The sequence below is a fragment of the Erpetoichthys calabaricus genome, chromosome 13, assembly GCF_900747795.2.
Source record: "Erpetoichthys calabaricus chromosome 13, fErpCal1.3, whole genome shotgun sequence".
In the NCBI taxonomy this organism is placed as follows: Eukaryota; Metazoa; Chordata; class Cladistia; order Polypteriformes; family Polypteridae; genus Erpetoichthys; species Erpetoichthys calabaricus.
The window spans coordinates 95,431,174-95,457,285 of NC_041406.2; positions in this window are offsets into that span (position 1 = coordinate 95,431,174).

A 26,112-nucleotide genomic window follows, 5' to 3' on the forward strand; every position below is an offset into this window, starting at 1 on the left:
ATTTCTAAACACTCCAACATGATAACACACATCATATTACAAAAAAGCCTTCACTGCCACTGATCCATCCCACTGCTGCCACCATAATGTACTACTGTTTTGTGCCATTGGAGGAAACTGCCTAGCCTTGCTTGTCTCATTGCCACTGCTTCATCCACTGCCCCGTGCCTCAGTGGCGGCTCTTCTATCTCAAATTCCCTTTCATTACAACAGTTTTCTTTGTGGGAAAGAAGTTGGAAGTTGCTTCCTATAAAAATCTTTATTTGATATCTGATGTGGATATATAATCTATGCTTCTGTTTTTACTCACAAATCTTTATCTTGTAAGAAGTGCCTGAATAGGAATGTCATTATTAAATGATGTGCTGTCAAACCTGTACACATTGTGACCTTCGCAGATAAACAAAAAGTGACAGACTGTTCAAAATGACGATTTCTTTCCTCTGTAATACATAACAGCTGCAAGCAAACATCCATTCAGTTGCATCACTTTTTTTTATACAGTCATTTCTTTGAAGACACACCAGATGAGGGCTTAACAGTGGAAACATTGTGAGTTTAACTTTCTTATGTGTTTTTTTGTCAGTGTGGAGTTGATTTGCACTTATTTCTTTGCATTTTGAGAATTCAAAAATTCCTTATTTAACACTTTAGCTTCCTTATAGTGCATCCTTTGATTTCTTAGTTAATCATTTTAGTGCATATCATATCAAACTACTCTTAAGTTAACCGTTTAAAGATTTTACAGGAAACACATCATTCAGTTCACTGCAGTGCTTTCTTCAGTTTACCTGATTTCCAGAATGTGGATTAGCTGGTCTGAATTTATCATATGTGATACAGGAATTATTAGCACTTTCAAGTGTTAGTGGCAATTAAAAATGACAGTTGAACCTAACATAAATATTCAATATAAAAAATAATGAAGACATCATAAGATACATAACTTCAGAACTATACATCAAAGTCAAGTCTGGGAGTCTAAAAGGCCCTAATGTACAGGCGGGAACTTGCACTAATAGAATATTTCACGAAGAGGTCACACATGCATGCCAAGTCTTGTACTTATTCAAGACTGTCATCTTCCCACAGTTAATTTTCTTGATTTGTTGGCTTTGGAATTAGGGATATAGGGCAAGTATAGAATTGAACAGCTGAATGTGTTGGAAATTTTAATATAAAGTGATTTTTTTTTTTAAGTAATATTCAAGAAGAGTAAAAATATATGGAAAAAATACAAGCAATGTAGTTAAAAAGTGGCTGAAACTAATGTAAAATGTGAAGTATGCATTTTTTCTTTTTTTCCCAGCTTCAAACAAACAAAACCAATGCAAATGTAAGAAATTCTACATCTTGTGACTGTCTGGATCAGCTCCACATTCCCTGGTTGCTTCCAGGAGCCTCTTGAACCCGGAACCACCAATAGTCGTGAACCGAGATGAGCCGGATAAATGAGTACACGCACTGTCAGCAAGGGGTTGGTGAAAAAGTGGCAAGTGCTTTTATTAAGAAAAACCAAACAGTGTCCAAAGTGTGGGCCAAAAAATAAAAACAACAATCTTCAATATGTAATCCACAAAAGCAAAGTGAAACGTCAAGGTTAAAACCCAATAAATAAGCTAATGAAAACAAGGTTAAATTCCCAGGCAGGTTTTTATTAAAACAGTCACAAGTCCCCCACCTCTTCCTAAAATCTGGCATCTCCTCAGCTTATGCCATCAGGATCTTGCAGCATGAGGTGTCGCCGGCCAACAGGTGCAGTCATCCACTTATCCAATTGGCATCTGTAGGACTCCTCGCCAAACCCCACACACATCTTCCTCAGGAGACTCTGCACGAAAGAGCCGCTCCTACTCCCCTTCGTTGCTCTAAGGAGCACTCCATCTCCAGCCCCACACTTGAGTGCAGGCCTGTCACTTGCTTCCTTGGAGCATACTCCCAACCACCTGCTTCCGTTCTTTACGACATGGGCTCCTCACCATCTAGGTTAGTCGCCAGCTAAGAAAGAGCCGGAGGTGAAGAGTGTGAAAGGGCCCCGAGAGAAAGTTCAGGAGAGCTACCTGAGTGGACTTCATGAGAGTAGTCTGAGCTGCGGTTCCATTCGTGTGTTTGCATTTGCACATGGGTGAGTGAATATGCCATATTATAGGAACCAAAACGATATACGCCGTGTCGCAAGTCTGGCAGCTTGTGGGCTGATTTGTGGGTATGAGAGAAGTGTTTACTGTTACTGACTGCAGAAATCCTACGAGTGTATAAAATGACACTGCAGTTACTAGAGGGGGTGTTGTCCAGTGTGTCATTCTCTAGTAACTTCTTGAGAAGGTAGAGCAACAGTGCTTGTGGTGGACGTCACATGAAAGCAGAAAGGTGTTATATGAATAAAATGCATTATTATTATTAACCTTCTGACAGCTCCAAAAGGGAGAAATGTTACAGGAGTTCCTGAGGTGGAGCCCTCAGAGTAATTCATTGAAGTGGAGGTAGAATTTGGGGTTGGCATCAGTAACCTTTTAGCAACTACAAAAAGTAAAACAGAAAGAGCAATTCCTGAGGTGGAATTCTCAGAGTTACTCATTGACATGGAAGTAGAATCTAGGGTTATTGTGAGGAACTATCTGACAGTTCCAACAGGGAGAGAAGGTAGAGTAGTACCTGTGGTGGAATCCTCAGAGTTACTCATTAAAGTGGTGGTAGTATCTGGGGTTGGTGTGAGTAACCTTTGAAAAGGAAAGAAGATGGAGGATTCCACCTCAGGAACTGCTTTACCTTCTCTTCTTTATGGAGCTGTCAGAAGGTTCCTCACATCAACCCCAGGTTTAAACCTCACTTCAAAGAGTAACTCTGAGGACTCCACCTCAGGTACTGCTTTACCTTCTCTTCTTTATGAAGCTGTCAGAAGGTTCCTCACATCATCCCCAGACTGTCCCTGTAAGGGCCGTATCCCTTACTTGGAGGATTCCACCTCAGGAACTGCTCTAAGTAAGGGATACAGCCCTTACAGGGACAGGAGGGACAGTCTGGGGATGATGTGAGGAACCTTCTGACAGTTCCATAAAGAAAAGAAGGTAAAGCAGTACCTGAGGTGGAGTTCTCAGAGTTACTCATTGATGTGGGAATAGAATCTGAAGTTGATGTGAAACCTTCTGAGAGCTCCAAAAAGGAGAGAAAGTAGAGTAGTACCTGAGGTGGAGTCCTCCAAGTAACTCATTGATGTTGAGATAGAATCTGGAGTTGTTGAGAGGAACCATCTGACAGTTCTGAAAGGGAGAGAAGGTTTAGTAGTACCTGTGGTGAAGTCCTCAGAGTTACTCATTAAAGTGGAGGTAGTATCTGGGGTTAGTATGAGTAACCTTTTGGCAGACTTGAAAAGGAAAGAAGGTAGAGCAGTTCCTGTGGTGGAATTCTCCAGGTAACTCATTGAAGTTGAGATAGAATCTGGAGTTGTTGTGAGGAACCTTCTGACAGCTCCATAAAAGAGAAGGTAAAGCAGTACCTGAGGTGGAGACCTCATAATTATTCATTGAAGTGAAGGCAGCACCTGGGGTTGGTGTGAGGAACCTTCTGGCAACTTCAAAAAGGAAAGAAGGTAGAGCAGTCTCTGAGGTGGAATCCTCCGTGTAACTCATTGAAGTGCTGGCAGAATTATAGATTGATTTGGTAAGCTAAACATCAGCTTTTCATTGTGCATAGTGGAGATCTTTGTCTTGAGCAACTTTTGGGGAAAAAGATTCCAATTGTTTTAAAACATTTTTTGTTGTTGTTTTTGAAGCACCTTGCTTTGAAAGCATCATTACAAATGAACAGTGTTTATCGATAATTTAATGCATGACACTGGAGATTTTGGCATGCATTGTAATAAACAGCTTGCATATTATTTCCATAACATTTGTATCTTTGTCTCTCTCTCATTCTGGTGGATCAGGTATGACTCTAGATTCCCGGAGTCCAAGTCAAGTGCATTGGTGGCAATGCATGTGGCATCACAGGGAGATGATAACACATACAGTGCAAAATCCACACTGGTCCATGTGACAGTGCGGGTCCTGCTCCCTTTTCTTATTTTGGGAGCCTCTTTAACCGGATGAGCTATGCAATGAGGACACCACACGAAGCAAGGTGAAGGTGCAAAGTGCAAGTGCTTTCATTAACAAAAAAAAAAAAAATCAGAAAAGTGTTCAAATAAATAATGCAGTCTTCCAAAAATCATCCATAAATAAAAGTATCCATAAAAGCAGGTGAAAAGTGGAGGTTAAATTCCAAAAAAAACAAATGAGGTTAAAACCATGGCAGGAAGATGTCTTTTAAAAAAAAATAAAAAACTGGTGCCTTCTCCCTTTTAACTGGTGGCTCCCCTGCTTATCCCATACGGACCTTGCAGCAGGTGCAGCTGACCTTTCTCTGGTTTGGTTGCCTTCCGTCCCCTAGCTACGTATAGCTACCTCACCGGACCGAGACTTGTGTCCCCAGTGACCAGAGCGCTCACACTGGGGGGCTCTCCCTTTCCTTCGCCCTCCCTTATCCTAGTCACTCCTGTTCCTCTGAAATATTCAGCAAAAGTGACCCAATCCCAGAGTATTATCAAAACACTCTTCCAGGGCTCTCCTCCCAGCTGCCTGCCTTCACACTCACGAGCCTGCTCTTCCTGCCTTCCTCTTCTCTTCAATAACCTCCATTCTGGGTTCTCTCTTTCTTTTTCTTTTCATCTTCCCTCTGCACTTGCTCTTCTCCTTTTTACATGGGGAAGTGGCACAGGGTGGGTTGATTAGCAGCTCCCAGAATCAATTTCGGCCACGGGTGACCCCGCACCTGTGCACCTAAGTGTGGAAACACCCGGGCCGCATCATGCCCGGGAACCGCTCCCGCCACACTGCCCCACTCCCTCATTAAAGCCATGAGTGCTCGGATTTATTTATTTAAAAGGCAATCAGCCACGGACCTCACATTGCCACAGTGCATGATTTGAAAGCAGATAGATAGATAGATAGATAGATAGATAGATAGATAGATAGATAGATAGATAGATAGATAGATAGATAGATAGATAGATAGATAGATAGATAGATAGATAGATAGATAGATACTTTATTAATCCCAATGGGAAATTCACATTAACCAGCAGCAGCATACTGATACGATAAATAATATTAAATTAAAGATTGATAATAATAATAATGCAGGTGAAAAACAGACGATAACTTTGTATAATGTTAAATGTTAACGTTTATCCCGGGTGGAATTGAAGAGTCACATAGTTTGGGGGAGGAACGATCTTCTCAATCTGTCAGTGGAGCAGGACAGTGACAGCAGTCTGTCTCTGAAGCTGCTCCTCTGTCTGGAGATGATACTGTTTAGTGGATGCAGTGGATTCTCCATAATTGATAGGAGTCTGCTGAGCGCCCTTCGCTCTGCCACAGATGTTAAACTGTCCAGCTCCATGCCAACAATAGAGCCTGCCTTCCTCACCAGTTTGTCCAGACATGAGGCGTCTTTCTTCTTAATGCTGCCTCCCCAGCACACCACCGCGTAGAAGTGGGTGCTCGCCACAACTGTCTGATAGAACATCTGCAGCATCTTATTGCAGATGTTGAAGGACGCCAGCCTTCTAAGGAAGTATAACCGACTCTGTCCTTTCTTGCACAAAGCATCAGTATTGGCAGTCCAGTCCAATTTATCATCCAGCTGCACTCCCAGATATTTACAGGTCTGCACCATCTGTACACAGTCACCTTTGATGATCACGGGGTCCATGAGGGGTCTGGGCCTCCTAAAATCCACCACCAGCTCCTTGGTTTTGCTGGTGTTCAGGTGTAGGTGGTTTGAGTCGCACCATTTAACAAAGTCATTGATTAGGTCCCTATACTCCTCCTCCTGCCCATTCCTGATGCAGCCCATGATAGCAGTATCATCAGCAAAGTTTTGCCCGTGGCAAGACTCCGAGTTGTATTGGAAGTCCGATGTATATAGGCTGAACAGGATCGGAGAAAGTACAGTCCCCTGTGGCGCTCCTGTGTTGCTGACCGCAATGTTAGACGTGCAGTTACCAAGACGCACATACTGAGTTCTGTCTTTAAGATAGTCCACGATCCATGCCGCTAGGTATGAATCTACTCCCATCTCTGTCAGCTTGTCCCTAAGGAGCAGAGGTTGGATTGTGTTGAAGGCGCTAGAGAAGTCTAGAAACATAATTCTTACAGCACCACTGCCTCTGTCTAAGTGGGAGAGGGATCGGTGTAGCATATAGATGATGGCATCCTCCGCTCCCACCTTCTCCGGATATGCAAACTGCAGAGGGTCAAGGGCGTGTTGAACCTGTGGCCTAAGGTGGTGAAGCAGCAGCCTCTCCATGGTCTTCATCACATGTGATGTCAGAGCAACAGGCCGAAAGTCATTCAGCTCACTAGGACATGATACCTTTGGGACTGGGGTGATGCAAGATGTTTTCCAAAGCCTCGGGACTCTCCCCTGTTCCAGGCTCAGGTTGAAGATGAGCTGTAGAGGACCCCCCAGTTCCGATGCACAGACCTTCAGCAGTCGTGGCGATACTCCATCTGGACCCGCTGCTTTGCTGGCACGAAGTCTCCTCAGCTCTCTGCTCACCTACGCTGTTGTAATTATGTGTGGGGATGTCTCTCCTATGCTGGTATCAGCAGAAGGATGTGTGGAGGGTGCAGTACTCCGAGGTGAGAGTGAGAATGGGTTAGGGTGGTCAAACCTGTTAAAGAAGTTGTTCATTTGGTTTGCTCTCTTCACGTCACTCTCGATGGTGGTACCCCGCTTTGAGCTGCAGCCAGTGATGATCTTCATCCCATCCCACACTTCCTTCATGCTGTTATTCTGCAACTTCTGCTCCAGCTTTCTCCTGTACTGCTCCTTCGCCGCCCTGAGCTGGACTCGGAGTTCCTTCTGCACGTGCTTGAGCTCATGCTGATCACCGTCTTTAAAGGCCCTTTTCTTCTGGTTCAAAAGGCTCTTGATGTCACTTGTAATCCATGGCTTGTTGTTAGCATAGCAGCGTACAGTTCTTACTGGAACTACAATGTCCATACAGAAGTTGATGTAGTCAGTAGTGCAGTCAACAACTTCCTCAATGTTCTCACTATGAGATCCCTGCAGGATATCCCAGTCTGTAGTTCCAAAACATTCTCTCAGAGTATTCTCAGTCTCCGGGGTCCACTTCCTGAATGAGCGTGTGGTTGCAGGTAGGACCCTTACTTTTGGTTTGTAGTGAGGCTGAAGCAGAACCAGGTTATGATCTGCTTTCCCAAGTGCAGGCAGCGGGGCGGCACTGTATGCGTCTTTAACGTTTGCATACAGTAAATCAATAGTCTTATTTCCCCGGGTATTACAGTCCAATAGTCTTATTTCCCCGGGTATTACAGTTCAGTTAGCAGGACTGTACCACTGATGTAACTGAGTTCTCAAAATGAATACAAAGAATGTAACACTGTTAAAAAGAAGAACAATCCATGAGCCGAATAATCAGTGAACATAATTACAGTGCAGTGTATGAGGGCTTGGGCTGAAACATATCTGATAACTATAAGATATTACATTTTCAAACCCCCTCAGGGTCATGGCTGAGTCAATCCTGTTGGCATCCATAGGTGCAAGAAAGGAAGGACAGGCCTCCTGGATGGGATAAATAAAGGATTCATATCCAGTCAGGAGGTCATAATGGAAGGATCACTGGGTGGGGGTTGACTTAATTTGAACCTAGTTTTGTAAAATTTGGCTTGCTTGTATGGAATGTTGTTTGATTTTAGTAAATTCAATAAAATGTCTCTCTATTATAATAAAAAAATCCTGGGACGAGACAAGACTTTTTAGCCTGGGACAAGACATGACTTTTTCAGAGAGATACTTTTACGTCCCGCGAGACATGACTTTGTGCCAAGAGATTTAACCACGCCTGGGGATGGAAATAAAAGACAAAGAGTAGAATTAAAAAACATTGGCGTGATACACATGCAGAGCAGGTTAAAGATAATGAAAGTACTAAAATTCAAAAGTCTCAAAAAAATGATAGTAAAGATCGCATTAGTGCAAACAAATGGAAATTATTACTCGGTGAAATAACAGAACAGTGAAAAGAGATCGAATATATTGTTCAGATTTAAACTTTAAGTCAAAGACTTGTATATCGTTTAATTCATGTTGCCATCAGAGAAATGTAGAGTTTCTTCCCAATGAAAAGGTGTATCCGCGAGAATTATAAGATTTGTTGTTTGGTGAAAGTGAAATCCACAAACGCGAGTAGCAGAGAGGCGAAGTGGCTGGCGCTAGGGGGGGTTGGAGAGCGAAGCAAGCTGGAGGTGAAGCCCCCTAGTTTAGTTAATAATCCACAATAATTAAACAATAGGTAAATAAGAGGTGTTACTGCTGGAGGTGAACTTAGCAACTGGCAAAAATCAATGCCACAGCATCTCAGGGGTACAAGAAGTTAAGTTCAGAGTGCTGTTGACAATTTAAAGGAATACTCCATCCAAAAATATGTTGCTTACTTCGTGCACTTTGTAGTAATAGCCAAGAAAAAAAATGTTATATCATGTTTTCAAGCAGAATGGAGAGAAAAACGTGGCTGTATTTTTCTGTTTAAATCAGGCAGAGGGACTTGGCATGCGAAGCAAGCAGGGGGCCAAGCCCCCTAGTTAATAAATAAAGAAAGAAAGGATTAGGAGAACAGGCTCATCAGGAGGAGTTCATTCCTCCATACAGCAGGTGGCAGTGTTCCTCAGAGCTAAACCTGATCAGGACACCCAGAGGGTGGCATGGGAGTTAAGAGTCAAGAGAAGCAGCCCTGTCAGGGTCTTTGGGCACCATTACAGGACAAAGCCTGGGAAGGACTGCCCTGATTTCCACACAACCCGGAAATTCTTCCTAAGAACCTGAGCAGTTGCTGAGTCTAGCTTAAAAGAAAGTCCACTGCCTGACTTTAATCGAGTCAGATTCAGTAGGCAGTGAACAACGCTGTTTTGGAGGAGGCAGGAGGATCAGTGAGTGGTTAAGTTGGTTGGTAATTGTACGCCAAAGGCATTTTGTCAAATAAAAATAATTTATTTGAACCTGGAATTGTGTTGGGTATTGTGGTTTGGGGCTCAGTGGCATCCCCAGTGGTTACACATTGAACTGGACAGGTTTCCAGTCCATCGCAGGCTGTATGATACACTCCAATTGCATGATTGTGAATCTGTACTAACATATGCAGTGCATGACACATTTTAAAGTGAAGAAAAAAGGGACAGATAAACAATACTCTTATTTTAGATCTACAGTTAGGTCCATAAATATTTGGACAGAGACAACTTTTTTCTAATTTTGGTTCTGTACATTACCACAATGAATTTTAAATGAAACAACTCCGATGCAGTTGAAGTGCAGACTTTCAGCTTTAATTCAGTGGGATGAACAAAACGATTGCATAAAAATGTGAGGCAACTAAAGCATTTTTTGAACACAATCCCTTCATTTCAGGGGCTCAAAAGTAATTGGACAAATTAAATAACTGGAAATCAAATGTTCATTTCTAATACTTGGTTGAAAACCTTTTGCTGGCAATGACAGGCTGAAATCTTGAACTCATGGACATCACCAGATGCTGGGTTTCCTCCTTTTTAATGCTCTGCCAGGCCTTTACTGCAGCGACTTTCAGTTGCTGTTTGTTTGTGGGCCTTTCTGTCTGAAGTTTAGTCTTCAACAAGTGAAATGCCTGCTCAATTGGGTTAAGATCAGGTGACTGACTTGGCCATTCAAGAATTATCCACTTCTTTGCTTTAATAAACTCCTGGGTTGCTTTGGCTGTATGTTTTGGGTCATTGTCCATCTGTATCATGAAACGCCGCCCAATCAATTTGACTGCATTTAGCTGGATTTGAGCAGACAGTATGTCTCTGAACACCTCAGAATTAATTCGGCTGCTTCTGTCCTGTGTCACATCATCAATAAACACTAGTGTCCCAGTGCCACTGGCAGCCATGCACGCCCAAGCCATCACACTGCCTCCACCGTGTCTTACAGATTATGTGGTATGCTTTGGATAATGAGCTGTTCCACGCCTTCTCCATACTTTTTTCTTGCCATCATTCTGGTAGAGGTTGATCTTGGTTTCATCTGTCCAAAGAATGTTTTCCAGAACTGTGCTGGCTTTTTTAGATGTTCTTTAGCAAAGTCCAATCTAGCCTTTCTATTCTTGAGGCTTATGAGTGGCTTGCACCTTGCAGTGCACCCTCTGTATTTACGTTCATGCAGTCTTCTCTTTATGGTAGACTTGGATATCGATACACCTACCCCCTGGAGAGTGTTGTTCACTTGGTTGACTGTTGTGAAGGGGTTTCTCTTCACCATGGAAATGATTCTGCGATCATCCACCACTGTTGTCTTCCGTGGACGTCCAGGTCTTTTTGTGTTGCTGAGTTCACCAGTGCTTGCTTTCTTTCTCAGGATGTACCAAACTGTTGATTTTGCCGCTCGTAATTTTGTAGCAATTTCTCGGATGGGTTTTTTCTGTTTTCGCAGCTTAAGGATGGCTTCTTTCACCTGCATGGAGAGCTCCTTTGACCGCATGTTGTCTGTTCACAGCAAAATCTTCCACATGCAAGCACCACACCTCAAATCAACTCCAGGCCTTTTATCTGCTTAATTGATAATGACATAACGACGGACTTGTCCACAACTGCCCATGAAATAGCCTTTGAGTCAATTGTCCAATTACTTTTGAGCCCCTGAAATAAAGGGATTGTGTTAAAAAAATACTTTAGTTGCCTCACATTTTTATGCAATCGTTTTGTTCACCCCACTGAATTAAAGCTGAAAGTCTGCACTTCAACTGCATCTGAGTTGTTTCACTTAAAATTCATTGTGGTAATGTACAGAACCAAAATTAGAAAAAAGTTGTCTCTGTCCAAATATTTATGGACGTAACTGTATATGAATTAACTCCGTTAATAAAATCTGCTTTATCTAAATGGTAACATATTCCAAAGTCCTAAAAGCAAGGTTGTCAGTTCACTAGCAAGCAGCACCTTTTGAAACTGGAGGTAAAACATTGCATATTCTTCACTTCAGGACGCATGTTGAAGGTATTACAAAATGTAAAGCAGCAGTTATTTAGTACGTGTAAATTTAATCCCGTCAGTGCTTATCAGTCTTTAAACAGACATTCAATAGGCAGCCTTAATGCCGTTACCTTTGGGAGAACAGTTAAGCAGGGCCCATGTAGCCTAACGACTGGGAACTAAAGAAACCGGCTGCACTTGGAAAGCCTGGGTAAAGATTACAACCGCCAGGAATAAGGAGGTTCTTAAGAAAGATTCAGGACAGCTGCGGCTGAATCCCTGGTACCTGCTGAGGGTTGCTAGGCAACTGAGCCCTACTTGTGCCCCCAAGGCCTTTTACTATCCAATTAAGATTTTAGGAAAGATTCCATTTGGGGCTATTGTTAAGCAAAAGGGTTTCTTTTCTTTTTCTTTCTTTTTTGCCTTTCCCTTCATTTCTTGCTCGAGAGGAGGAAATAGCATTTCACGTGTATAAAAGTGTCATCTACGCTCAGCGATATTTGCGCTCTTTTGTTTTTAAATAGCGGACAGAACTTTGCAACAGAGCTCTTTAAAAGCAGTGACATTTGGACTCAAAGAAAGACATTATTTGCAATTTGTATTATAGAGGAGCACAGTTCATGTCAGATGTGAACCTCTAGATGATCATTAATCTCAACTGCTGGCAACGCATTTAAAAATTTCTGAAGTCTTAAAACAAATTTGAATTGCAAATATGATGGTAATAAGCCGACAGGGAATTGTAAACTACCTCTTTGTATTAACAGCTTTGAGGAATTAGGACACCTGAAAGCAGGACTATGCAGAAGGAGTGTTTTAATCATTCTCTCTGTCAACAAAGGAGAGAGCTAGCAAAATGGGTGAAGGTTTGCACCGGTGATTAGCGGATAGTCCAAAACGGCTCATTAAAGAGGAAGCAATCCAGAAAATTAGTGCTGATCATAAAAATGCTTTCACCATTTGCCTGAAATTTGCATCAGTGTTTTGAACCCATGGCACTTTGTTGGCGGAGCAGCGGGGATGCTACATGAAATGCCTCGCAATTTCTCCGTAAGCGTATCAAAGTGCTAATTGTTAAAACATCTTCTCTTTGTTAATAATTGCTGGAATTACCAAAAAGGAGGAAGAGCAGCTACAACTACAATCGGATGGTATATATTTTTGTTTTATAAATTATATGTCTCCAATAACCACTCTTTATTCTAAAGACAAAAAAATGCATAAAATGTTCCTTTTATTTATATAAGTGGAAAAAGTAATAATGCCTGAAACACCTGCTGATGTCCTCAAAGAAAAGAAACTGGATGACATTTTAATTGCCCTAAACTATCTGCTCCAAAGTTCTCCACAGAAAAAGCAACTGTCACAGTGGCTGAACTTGGACCTGAAACCACAGAGATGCTCGTTCAATCCTTGACTTCTTGTGTATACCTCAGCTGGCTCATGTGCTTGGAATCAGGAGATGGCCGAACAATCAGGGGTTGGTGCTGTGTGCTAATGCCTTCTCTCTGGACGACTGACAGCTTTTCCACTTCCATTGTCCTCCAATCTGGCCCTGTACAAGACCTCAGAATGGGTCAGTGGTTTAACTTTCAGCATGACAATGACCTGAAGCATACAGCCAAGACAATGCTTAAGTGGCCTCATGACAAGTCTCCGACTGTCCTTGAGTGGTTGAGCCAAAGCCTAAAACTAAACCTCATAGAACATCTGTGGAGAGACCTGAAGATGGAAGTTTACACAAGCTTCCCACGCAATCTAACGGAGCTTGAGAGATCTGCCAGGATGAATGGGATAAACGTTTCCTGATGCAGGTGTGCAAATTTTTATTTTGTAGCATACCGAATCTGCTTATCATGAAGTAGAAGAGACATGGACTGGGCAGCAAATTATTATGAAAGACTCCAGAATTGAAGAGAAGACATTTTGGAGTTTTTAGAAGCAGCCAGACATTCGAGGTCACTTGGGTTGAACACGCAGTGAGAGAGGCAATTGGTTACAGGTGCATAGCTGATGTAATAAAACCACAAGATAAAGTGTTCGGGCACAACATGGTGAACCCCATTTAATGGGCAGGATGATAATACCAAAAAAATTATATATTATATATATATATATAGAAAATGGATTTGGCCACCACACTGGTCTACCAGTAATGACTTATGCAGGTGACGACTTTTATATTCCTCAGGACCAGAAGAGAAGGGTCTTCCTGCAGAAGCAGATGTCATGTCATGATTTCTGCAGCTGTCTGTCTTCAGATCTGTGGGCAAAAGAGAGAATGGTATAAATAAGATCGCCAACCCGCTGTCTGTGGTGGAATTACAGGCAGTACAGTCCTGTCAATGCTCCCTACACTCATATGTGTGGTACTGTTTTGGACATTGTAATAAGTATATAATTTTAATGTCACTGTGCTCTGTACAATAATTATTTTAGAAATCCACTCACATGTACAGACAAGGCCAAAGTTAGCACACAGGGGCTCTCAGCATTTAGAACTGCTAGGCAAGTATTTGAAGAGAGAAGGTACAACTACGAAAATGGGCATTGTACTATTTCTGTATGTTAGAGATGAAATTGAATCCTCTCCTTCCTTGTTTGGAACCTAAGTAAGGGCCTGTACGTGGAGAAGACAGTATAAAAAGACTTGGACAGCAGCCAAATACTTTGAAGCCAGCGGACGGATGGGTGATATTGTCATCCTTCCTGAAAAGCCTTCCAGTGCAGCGACGAAAAATGGCAGACTGTATAGATCAAGATCCCACCTTGGTATTGTCTTGCTATTTGGCTTCCCATCTGTAATGCCGCGTAAATTGTCAGTAAAGAAGGCTAAGTTATTTTCTCTTATGTGATTTTTGCGGCTGCAAGAATTATTACAAGAACAAGAAAATACGAACACATAACTCCAGTTCTTAAATCCTTACACTGGCTTCCGGTTAAGTTTAGGGCAGATTTCAAAATCCTTCTTTTAACATATAAAGCATTAAATGGCCGAGGTCTGGCTTACTTGTCTGAACTTATCATGACTTACAAACCAGAGCGCACATTAAGATCTCAAGATACCGGTCTGCTTATGGTTCCAAGGATTAATAAAATAACAATGGGAGGTCGAGCTTTTAGTTACTGGGCCCCTAAACTGTTGAATGGTCTGCCTACTACTATAAGGGATGCCCCTTCGGTCTCTGCTTTTAAATCCCGGCTGAAGACTCACTACTTCAGTTTAGCATATCCTGACTAGAGCTGCTGATTAACTGTACAGACTGCATTTCTGTTGTTAGTCATTAGCACTAAAACATAAGTAACATGATAGTTGGAATTGGATTCTAACCTTCACCTATTCTGTTTCTCTTCTCGGTACTCAAATGTGGCACTTGGTGCCACGGTCCACCTGTCAAGTTGTTTTGCATGCATAAGATAAAGTCAGCCCTGAAGGAGGATTGCAGGAATCGTGAGAAAGAGGGATCCTTCCATCAGATTGGCTGGCTCAGCGCTGTTTCAGGCGTGGAATGGCCAAATGGGGAGGCCGCTTAATGGATGAGGCCTCCAGGACTCTAAAAATATATCCAATTCTTATTATGTGATATCATCTACTGTTAAATTCTCCTCCGTACTTCTAAAATTTTTTTTATTTTTATACTGTATTGAGGATTTGTTCTATTCTGTGTATTGTATTGTATTGACCCCCTTCTTTTGACACCCACTGCATGCCCAACCCATCTGTAAAGGGGTCTCTCTTTGAACTGCCTTTCCCAAGGTTTCTTCCATTTTTCCTTACAAGGTGTTTTTGGGAGTTTTTCTTGTCTTCTTAGAGAGTCAAGGCTGGGGAGCTGTCAAGAGGCAGGGCCTGTTAAAGCCCATTGCGGCACTTCTTGTGTGATTTTGGGCTATACAAAAATAAATGGTATTGTATTTTTACCGCCGTATCACTATGGGAGGGATATCGCCTTTTAATATCATATCTATATAGTTTTTGGTTACTTAAAACGCCGTAATTACAAAAGAACTTATTATTTCAACCAGGGAGCTATCGCCCCCTACAGGAAACAGACATTTCTTCCTATCCCCTATTAAGAGGTTAGTTGGTACATTTCATGTTTGGATTCATTGTCTTTCACCCAGTGCTGCTAGCATAGGCTTCGGCCCCATGATCCTGAAATGGATTAAATAGATCGGAGAATGCTGTGGTACATTGATATTTTAGGATAGATGGATAGAACTATATTTATTTGTCCCCAGGGGAAAATTTGGCTTTATAGAGAAGATGCTTAATAAATAACTACAAAAAGAAACAAACAGGGAGAAATACAGCCTCCGTAATAGGATGCTGCTTGTGCAGTGTCTAGAAATAAGACTAGACTAACAAGTGTAGAATAAGGTACACTTTGGCAAGGTGAAAAAATGCAATTATTTCAAAAGTGCTACTTCACACTTTAGCAGGTGTGTTATTGTTATGTTTGAGGTATATTATTTCATATTCTTGTGTATTTGTTTGGCATAATTACAGTGTGTCCCAGCAAAATGTTTATGTTCCCTGTTTTTGTGGGTGTATCCCCAGGAGGCGGAGCCAGCCTGACATCACAACTCTTGAGCCCTCCCTCTGAATATATAAAAGTCTGCTGATAAGACTCAGGAGCCTGAGATCATTTGCTTTTGGAAAGAATGTAAGTATTGCTGATTTTGTTGAATGTACTGGTTTCCATTATCTTATTGCTCTGTTTTATGGATTCTGATTTTCCAGGACTTGCTTGCTAAGGATACCTTCTCTTGATCTGTTAAGTATTCTGCCTCATTTGCTGTTTTTTTGTTAATAAATAATTTATGCATAACGATTCTTTGTGTGTGTCCTGCGGTGGGTTGGCACCCTGCCCAGGATTGGTTCCCTGCCTTGTGCCCTGTGTTGGCTGGGATTGGCTCCAGCAGACCCCTGTGTTCGGATTCAGCGGGTTGGAAAATGGATGGATTCTTTGCCCCTTTTTATGCAACCCAAAGGTCATCTACTCCACTTGTGGGGCTTTTGTTATATTTTTGAGGCTTAAGCCTCTTTTTGGTCCTGTGAAGTCTGTGGCAGGCCAGTGGAGCAAGAATTAAGCCCATTGGGATGAGGCCTTTGCTCCACCATATTATCAAGATAAGGCTTGCTTGTTGTGCTGTGAAATAGCTTACTAAAGATCTGGTGGGGGTCCGTTTATTGGCAGAGTTATTTATCTGAGGAATAGGCAGGCCTCCTAGACTATCACCTAAAAGTCATTCTCCTCACCAACTATGTATGTTATCGGCTAGACCCTCATGTCACAATTACATCAAGCTATCACAAAATTTTCTTTTTGTAACCATGTAGGCATAAAATTAGTAAAAATGAGAGATGTTCAATTCATTCAGTAGCCTTCCTTGCACTTCCAATGCCTTCTCAAAAGATTCCATGAAAAAAATAAATCTGCCCTTTTTTAAATTGTTTTTGATACATAAACATGAAGATACTCTCTCACTACTAAAAAACAGTCGTCAGAAGAAAATTATTTGACCAAGAGTAAAAAATGATTGAGACCTGAAAGTCTAAATATGGGATGCTTTTCAGAAAAAGAAAAAAAAAAAAAAAAAAAACGTGTCTCTCTGGATTTTAGTGTAATTAGTGAAACAACTTCAAGGAGAGAAAGGGAGAAAATTCCCAAGAAAAAAAAAATGGCACTGACCTGAAAAAATTGGAGCCCCGCATGCTTCTTAGAAGGTCCACAGGCTAACCCCGTATTTGGCCTTAAGAGGACTCCTGCAGCCTAATTCTACCAAACTGCTAAATACAGTTCTTTCCCTACAGGACACCAATTACACACTGCTTTGACAACCAATCATGGCGTGGTGCTACAATTTATTCAACCACTAGCATAGCCATAAGCGGGCTTAATGGAAAGTTCATTTGTTTCGATCGTGTGATGCATTTGTGAGCCTCTGTTCACCAGATATGCCTTACTTTCCTCCTTTCTTTTTCATTGGACATTCTAGCCCTTACGTTCCTCTTTCTTTGTGCTTCTTGTGGGCTTTCTTCGTTAGACACCCCAGCACTGTTCTGGGCAACATGACATATGGATGTACGCTACTATGTGTGGTTTACTATCTTATGCTAGTCACTTGCCTTTGTTCATGGGGCATTATTCCCCCATCTTGTGGACGTTGGACAACTTTACTCCCGAGCAAGGGCATATATTATATATATATTGTCACGCACGTGCACATAGGGAGCCACTTAAAGACCCAACGAGCAGCGTAGCATACCGTGCCAAGGGACAAAGGCAGGGTACTAACCTCTCTTTCTTTATTTCCACAGAAAGACTGAAACATCAATGCCTTGAATTCACCCAGACTCCCTAACAACGCGCAGCCACTTCTGCACTCATTCCTTCCCTCTGGTCCCTTTCTGATGACGTCATGATTCCCATCCATCTGCCTGTTTCCAGTCCCACCCCATAAATTGTTCCCCTTTTCATTTCATCACTGTCTGTTGTACCTATGAGAAGTGAACTGATTTTGATCTTACAGTATATGGGGCCGGAAAACCCCAAACCTTTATGCTTGTCTTTGCTTTTCTTTTACTAATACATACATATATATATATATATATATATATATATATATATATATATATATATATATATACACATACACACATATATATACACATATATATATATATAATAATAATAATAATTTTTTGCAATTATATATACACATATATATATATATATACACATATATATATATATATATATTCACGGCATTCGTAGTCTGTGTCACAATCTGATTGTATGGGTGGTTACCTACCACGAAACACACATATATTTTATATATATATATATATATATATATATATATATATATAGTAAATACATTTGTTTCAGAACCACAGATGTTTTCTTCTTTACATGTATTGTTCAAAAGCACAGGCCGCGTTGCACTAACTAGAAAAGGTCACAGAAAGGCTGCCTTACCATATAAAGTGCCTTTGCCAGAAGCTGTTGACTACAAGCTGTGATTCCACAGCTTGAAAGCCACCAAGCCATGGGTGCAGCACAGATGGGGATTCCAGGTGCCATAGCCAGAAGCAAACCTTGGCCATATAGCTGGAGTAGAGATGACTCTTTCAGAAACTGAAGTGATGAAGAAAATGACTGGATGCCCTCCTTCCATGGCACTTCACACTAAGAAAGACTACCCATTTAGAACTAATATGGAGCCAATGCCAAAATTTGATGCAAGAATGAGTTGGGTCAGGGATGTGGGATAAAATGAGTTTATGATGAAGCCTTTAAACAGTTAATGTCCTCAGAGACAGCCAGTCAATCAGTAAGCAGCAGCATATATGGAGATGCACCAGCTATAGCCAGGCCACCGTATCTGTTTTACTTGTAAAAAGAGATTGCGGGATGATAGATAAATACTTTATTAATCCCAAGTGGAAATTCCCATACTCCAGCAGCAGCATACTGATAAAGACAATATTAAATTAAAGAGTGATAACAATGCAGGTATACAGAGACAATATCTTTGTAAAATGTTAACATTTACAGTCAGAGGACAGAATTGAGTAAATTAGTTACATCTGATGGTGATCAGTCTCTGCATCATGAACATCAGGATGGCCTAGGCCAGCTGGTCGCCCACCTTTCACTGGGCACAGCTGATACAGTTAGCACAGCCGTTAAATAAAGGTTTCCAAGTCCTCCTCTTTTCCTCCAGTACCCCTGGTGACTGCAGAATAGAGCACTGTGGGCAGGTGTGAGTGGTCCATAGCACCACCACACAGGATGGAAGACAAAAACATTTAAAAAAAGGCAATGGATTAATGCTGGGTACCTATTAACATATCAAAGCGCTAAACTTATAATCAGATCACTATATTACGACATAATTACAGGAAAGCCAAATTTAAGTTTTTTTGAAACGTTCCACAGATTTAGCCAGTAATTTCTTCTATTGGTAAATTATCCCAAATTTTAGGTGCATAAGAACAGAAAGCTGCCTTACCTGTTCTTTTATGCTTAGATCTTGGAATAACAAGCAAACCAGAATTTGCAGATCTAAGATTTAGATTTGGTACATAGGGAAACAGGCATTCTGAGATGTAAGTAGGAGCAAGTTTGTTTAAAGCCTTATATACAAGTACAAGGATTTTAAAATCAGTTCTAAAGAACACTGACAGACAATGTAAAGATATTAATATTGGGGATATATGCTCAGATATTTTCTTTTGGTTAAAATTCTCGCTGCTGCATTCTGGACAAGCTGTAGCTGATTTACAGTAATATGAAAACGTTTGGGAACCCCTCTTAATTCTTTGGATTTTTGTTTATCATTGGCTGAGCTTTCAAAGTAGCATCTTCCTTTTAATATATGACATGCCTTATGGAAACAGTAGTATTTCAGCAGTGACATTAAGTTTATTGGATTAACAGAAAATATGCAATATGCATCATAACAAAATTAGACAGGTGCATAAATTTGGGCACCCCAACAGAGATATGACATCAATACTTAGTTGAGCTTTCTTTTGCCTCTAGACGCTGTCCTCCTATAGCCTTTGATGAGTGTCTGGATTCTGGATGGAGGTATTTTGACCATTCTTCCATACAAAATCTCTCCAGTTCAGTTAAATTTGATGGCTGCCGAGCATGGACAGCCTGCTTCAAATCATCCCATAGATTTTCGATGATATTCAAGTCAGGGGACTGTGACGGCCATTCCAGAACATTGTACTTCTTCCTCTGCATGAATGCCTTTGTAGATTTCAAACTGTGTTTTGGGTCATTGTCTTGTTGGAATATCCAACCTCTACGTAACTCTAACTTTGTGACTGATGTTTGAACATTATCCTGAAGAATTTGTTGATATTGGGTTGAATTCATCTGACCCTCAACTTTAACAAGGGCCCCAGTCCTTGAACTAGCCACACAGCCCCACAGCATGATGGAACCTCCACCAAATTTGACAGTAGGTAGCAGGTGTTTTTCTTGGAATGCGGTGTTCTGCTTCCGCCATGCAAAGCGCTTTTTGTTATAGCCAAATAACTCAATTTGTGTCTCATCAGTCCAAAGCACTTTGTTCCAAAATGAATCTGGCTTGTCTAAATGAGCATTTGCTTACAACAAGCGGCTCTGTTTGTGGCGTGAGTGCAGAAATGGCTTCTTTCTCATCACCCTGCCATGCAGATGTTCTTTGTGTAAATTGTGCTGAATTGTAGAACGATGTACAGATACACCATCTGCAGCAAGATGTTCTTGCAGGTCTTTGGAGGTGATCTGTGGGTTGTCTGTAACCATTCTCATAATCCTGCACATACTGTATGCTGCTCTTGTATTTTTCTTGGCCTGCCAGACCTGCTGGGTTTAACAGCAACTGTGCCTGTGGCCTTCCATTTCCTAATTCAATTCCTTACAGTTGAAACTGACAGTTTAAATGTCTAAGGTAGCTTTTTGTAGCCTTCCCCTAAACCATGAGACTCAACAATCTTTGTTTTCAGATCTTTTGAGAGTTGCTTTGAGGATCCCATCCTGTCACTCTTCAGAGGAGAGTCAAAGGGAAGGACAACTTGCAATTGACCACCTTAAATACCTTTATATCTCATGATTGGAGACACCTGTGTATGAAGTTCAAGGCTTAATGAGCTCATCCAACCAATTTGATGTTGCAAGTAATCAGCATTGAGCAGTGACAGGCATTCAAATCAGCACAATTACAAGGGGACCCACATTTGTGCACAGCCTGATTTTCGCATTTGATTTAATTTCATACAACTAAATACTGCTTCACTAAAAATCTTTGTTCGGAAAACACCCCAGTACTCAGATGTTCCTAGGAAATGAAAGACATACCACTGGTATCTTTTTTGTTGAAAGGAGAGTCAATTATTATGCAGGCTGATGGGGTTCCCAAACTTTTCGTATGATTGTACGTCCTTCATGGGTTGTCCTGATAGGAGAGCATTGAAGTAATCTAGTCGGCTAAATACAAATGCATGTATTCATTCATCTTTAAATGTTATGAGATCGCACCCTTGCAATGTTCCTTAGATGGAAGAAAGCAGTCTTGGTAATCTTGGTAATATTATTAATATGCAATCTGAAGTGAATCCCGGAGTCAATAATAACACCTAAATTCTTGACCTCTGGTTTGATTCACAGGGCCAGATGATTAATTCTATTTTTAAGATTCTCACTCTGTTTATTGCTACCACTAACAACTCTGTTTTTTCCTTGTTTAGTTTAAGGAAAATCATAAATTCATAGTGAAAAAGTGTAAAAGTGGTTCTATGAGAAAGTTTATTATCTCTGTTCTACAAGTAAACGAGAGAGCCATCACTTTAAACTAAATGGGATAACAAACATATAAAAAAATACCACTTTTGGGTGCATTATTCTTGTAAACTACGGCAAAAACATTTTTAAAAAGTACTTTTTTTCTTGATTAAATTATTGTTGTTTGACCTAACTTTGTAAAAAGCATAAATAACTTTGCATTAATTTCACACATCATCTTCCAATACTAATTTTAACAAAAAATACAGAGAAAACAAAGAGTTAGGGCATCCACAAGCAAGCCCTGTATAACTGAAAATAAACGCAGTGTATAAACACTTTGAAAAAGGGAAAATAACATCATCACAGACGCAAGTCTCAAAGTGACTGCTCCAAGATGGAGACACTTCCTGTTAAGTACAGGCCAGGCAGGAAAAGGCGGGTCCAGGGTGGTGGACACTGGAAGTGATGTCAGAAGTTGCAGGTAGGGCTGTCAATCATCCAGTCTGTAGAAGGAGGAAGAGAAGAGGTGCCACCTTGTGGATCGGTGAGGACTTTACCACCAGCAGAGCTTTTATGCTATCCCCAAAGTGCAATTATGTGACATAATGAAAACTAAATACCATTAAAAAAAATAATTCTTCTAAAAAACATGGGATACTGCACTGATGCTAAATTGAAAACAAGAAAATGATTAGAAAAACACAAGTATGATCAATTCTTTAGGCAATATACATTACTGTTGAATATCAGACTCACTAAGAGCTCAAAGTTAAGGTTTTATGTAAATTCAGCATTTATATTAAGCAAATAGAAACCATTTTAAATGGTTTGGAGTAAATTCATATGATAATTTTTTTTTTTTAACATCAAGAAAACGTACATCTCTGGAATACACGACTTCACAGTATCTGAAAGGTTTGACAAATATAAGCGTCAATCTGCAGGATGTTGGTATTTGTCTTAAACAGCAGAGCTGAAGCTCAACAATTAATGTGCTGGCTGTGCACATAAATTTACTAACAGAAATCGGAGGGGCCCATCACTCACGGCTAATCCTTTCTTAATCTCCTAGGCTAGAGGCATACAAACACATCTCAAGATTATGTCCAAACAGCAGGTCCCCCATTGAAGGAGGGAATGTTACCTGTCTTGCCAATATGACTTACTTAGCTTAGCATATGTTTACTTTTGATTTCTGTAATGTCAAAAAGTAAGAAAACTATATTTGAAAAAATATTTAAAACCTCTGAAATTATTAAATAGTGGAATGGGCATTAGCTAATAATATACTGCTACAGTTTGCTCTGGATTCAAATGAGGTACGAGACGGGCACACAGAGAAGCCTCATAGTTTCTGTTCTGCTTTCTTTTTAGGAGATGCCTAAAGTGTGATAAGTAGGCATCACCCAAGATGTTCACTGGAAATGAAGGGAAAGATCTCTAGAAAGAGAGAAGAACATCGTTTCTGGTTACATGTCAATTTATTTATATAGCACATTTAAAACAACATAGTAATGCTGTGGCCAAAGTGCTTTACAATAATAGAATAAAAGAAAAACAAAACAAATTAACATAAAACATAAACAGAAATAAAATATATGAACATAAAATAAAATACATAATAAATAGAAGTAATGTTATATAATCACAAAAAGGAAACCATCGGTATTACTGAAGGTCACGGAATGCAAGTGAATAGAAATGAGTCTTTAATCTCGTTTTGAGCAGTTCAGTTGTAGACGACTCCTTTATATGATGAGGTAAAGAGTTCCACAGGCGAGGAGCAGCAGCAGCACAAGCCCTGTCTGTCCCCCTTAGTTTTACACTTTGTACGAGGGCCAACCAGAGACAGCTGACCAGAAGATCTAAGCACTCTAGATGGCTGATGTAAAACACACAGTTCAGATAAATAGGCAGGAGCAAGCCCATGTAAAGATTTAAAAACCAGCAGCAAGATTTTAAAATCAATTCGAAAACTGACAGGCAGCCAGTGTAAAGAAGCTAAAATAGGAGAAACAGAGTCATACACTTTCTTGCCCCAACCAGAAAGTGAGCGGCAGCATTTTGGACCAACTGTAACCTGCGTATCAGGGATTTATTAATCCCAGAATACAGCGAGTTGCAGTAATCGAGGCGAGAAAAAATAAACGCATGAGTAGCTTTCTCAAGATCCCTAGAAGATAAAAAAAGGCTTTATCTTACCTAATAGACGAATACATGTTCCAGAGACCACATAAAAGACAAGCGAAGCAAAAGTGCCCTCAGTTACTGATAGGCGGATCACAAACAATTAATTGTTTTTTTCAGTGAATCATACGAATTGATTCATGAGTATGAATCAATTCAGTGACGCTCCACGGGAATGCCAATGTCCTGCATGATGTCATCAGCCTCTTTCGATTTGCTGATGTTGGTAGGCATTTAAAGTGCAAGCACAAGAACCGCCTAAATCATGAGCCTTAACTCACTTCATTTATGATTCTTCTTCTTCTTATGATTCTTTTGCGTTCAAACTGTATCAATATGGGTGAACGAGAACCAAGTCACTGATGATTGTCTGGTTCATCATACAAGTGCTATACAGTAACACATTTATATTAGAATGTACTAATTTAGTGTTGTTTTGTGCAATTTGTTACCAGAACTTTTGAAAATTTACTTTAAAACAGGGTTACCATACGTCTGGGTTCCCCTTGACATGTCCTCTTTTTAGTGCTCATCTGGGCATCTGGATGATTCTTAGAAAACTGTCAGTTTGTCTTTCCTAACCTAGATTACGTTTTTGCAAGTCATATTCTTTTTTTATCCATCCATCCATCCATTGTCTCCCGCTTATCCGAGGTCGGGTCGCGGGGGCAGCAGCTTCAGCAGAGATGCCCAGACTTCCCTCTCCTCGGCCACTTCTTCTAGCTCTTCCGGGAGAATCCCAAGGCGTTCCCAGGCCAGTCGAGAGACATAGTCCCTCCTGCGTGTCCTGGGTCTTCCCCGGGGCCTCCTCCCGGTTAGACGTGCCCGGAACACCTCACCAGGGAGGCGTCCAGGAGGCATCCTGATCAGATGCCCGAGCCACCTCATCTGACTCCTCTCGATGTGGAGGAGCAGCGGCTGTACTCTGAGCCCCTACTGGATGACTGAGCTTCTCACCCTATCTTTAAGGGAAAGCCCAGATACCCTGCGGACGAAACTCATTTCAGCCGCTTGTATTCGCGATCTCGTTCTTCCGGTCACTACCCATAGCTCATGACCATAGGTGAGGGTAGGAACATAGATCGACTGGTAAATTGAGAGCTTCACCTTGCGGCTCAGCTCCTTTTTCACCACGACAGACCGATGCAGCGCCCGCATTACTGCGGATGCCGCACCGATCCGCCTGTGGATCTCACGCTCCATTCTTCCCTCACTCGTGAACAAGACCCCGAGATACTTGAACTCCTCCACTTGGGGCAGGATCTCGCTACCAACCCTGAGAGGGCACTCCACCCTTTTCCGGCTGAGGACCATGGTCTCGGATTTGGAGGTGCTGATTCTCATCCCAGCCGCTTCACACTCAGCTGCGAACCGATCCAGAGAGAGCTGAAGATCACGGCCTGATGAAGCAAACAGGACAACATCATCTGCAAAAAGCAGTGACCCAATCCTGAGCCCACCAAACCGGACCCCCTCAACGCCCTGGCTGCGCCCAGAAATTCTGTCCATAAAAGTTATGAACAGAATCGGTGACAAAGGGCAGCCCTGGCGGAGTCCAGCTCTCACTGGAAACGGGTTCGACTTACTGCCGGCAATGTGGACCAAGCTCTGGCACCGATCGTACAGGGACCGAACAGCCCTTATCAGGGGGGCCGGTACCCCATACTCTCGGAGTACCCCCCACAGGATTCCCCGAGGGACACGGTCGAATGCCTTTTCCAAGTCCACAAAACACATGTAGACTGGTTGGGCGAACTCCCATGCACCCTCCAGGACCCTGCTAAGGGTATAGAGCTGGTCCACTGTTCCGTGACCAGGACGAAAAACCACACTGTTCCTCCTGAATCCGAGGCTCGACTATCCAACGGACCCACCTCTCCAGAACCCCTGAATAGACTTTTCCACGGAGGCTGAGGAGTGTGATCCCTCTGTAGTTGGAACACACCCTCCGATCCCCCTTCTTAAAGAGAGGGACCACCACCCCAGTCTGCCAATCCAGAGGCACTGTCCCTGATGTCCATGCGATGTTGCAGAGGCGTGTCAACCAAGACAGCCCTACAACATCCAGAGCCTTGAGGAACTCCGGGCGTATCTCATCCACCCCCGGGGCCCTGCCACCAAGGAGTTTTTTGACCACCTCGGTGACCTCTTTTTTTAAGTTTTAAGTAAACATTGGATGAACCAGCAAAGGCACTATTGTAGATCAGTGGTTTGAAAATGGTTGTGCAGAGGCTCATTAGGAAAGTTAATACGCAGATAACTTCTCGTTGGCTTCCAAACCACACCCCTCTGGACTTACCTGGTGAGAAACTCCAAAACTCAAGCCCCTCACATGAACAAAGTCTTTTTTTACTTCTGTGTCCTAATTTTTGGCTTGGAAAATATGGTAAGCTTATTTATAAAATATATTTAAGCTACTACATATAAATGTCCCTTTGTACATTCAACAAATTAGTCACACAAAACTGACCATTATAAAAATATTATTCTAATTTCTAAAAATTATTTGCTTTTAGCTTCGTTTTTGCACATTTTTTTTTTTTATGGCTCATGGACTGCAGTGGGCATGTTCTAGTTACTGA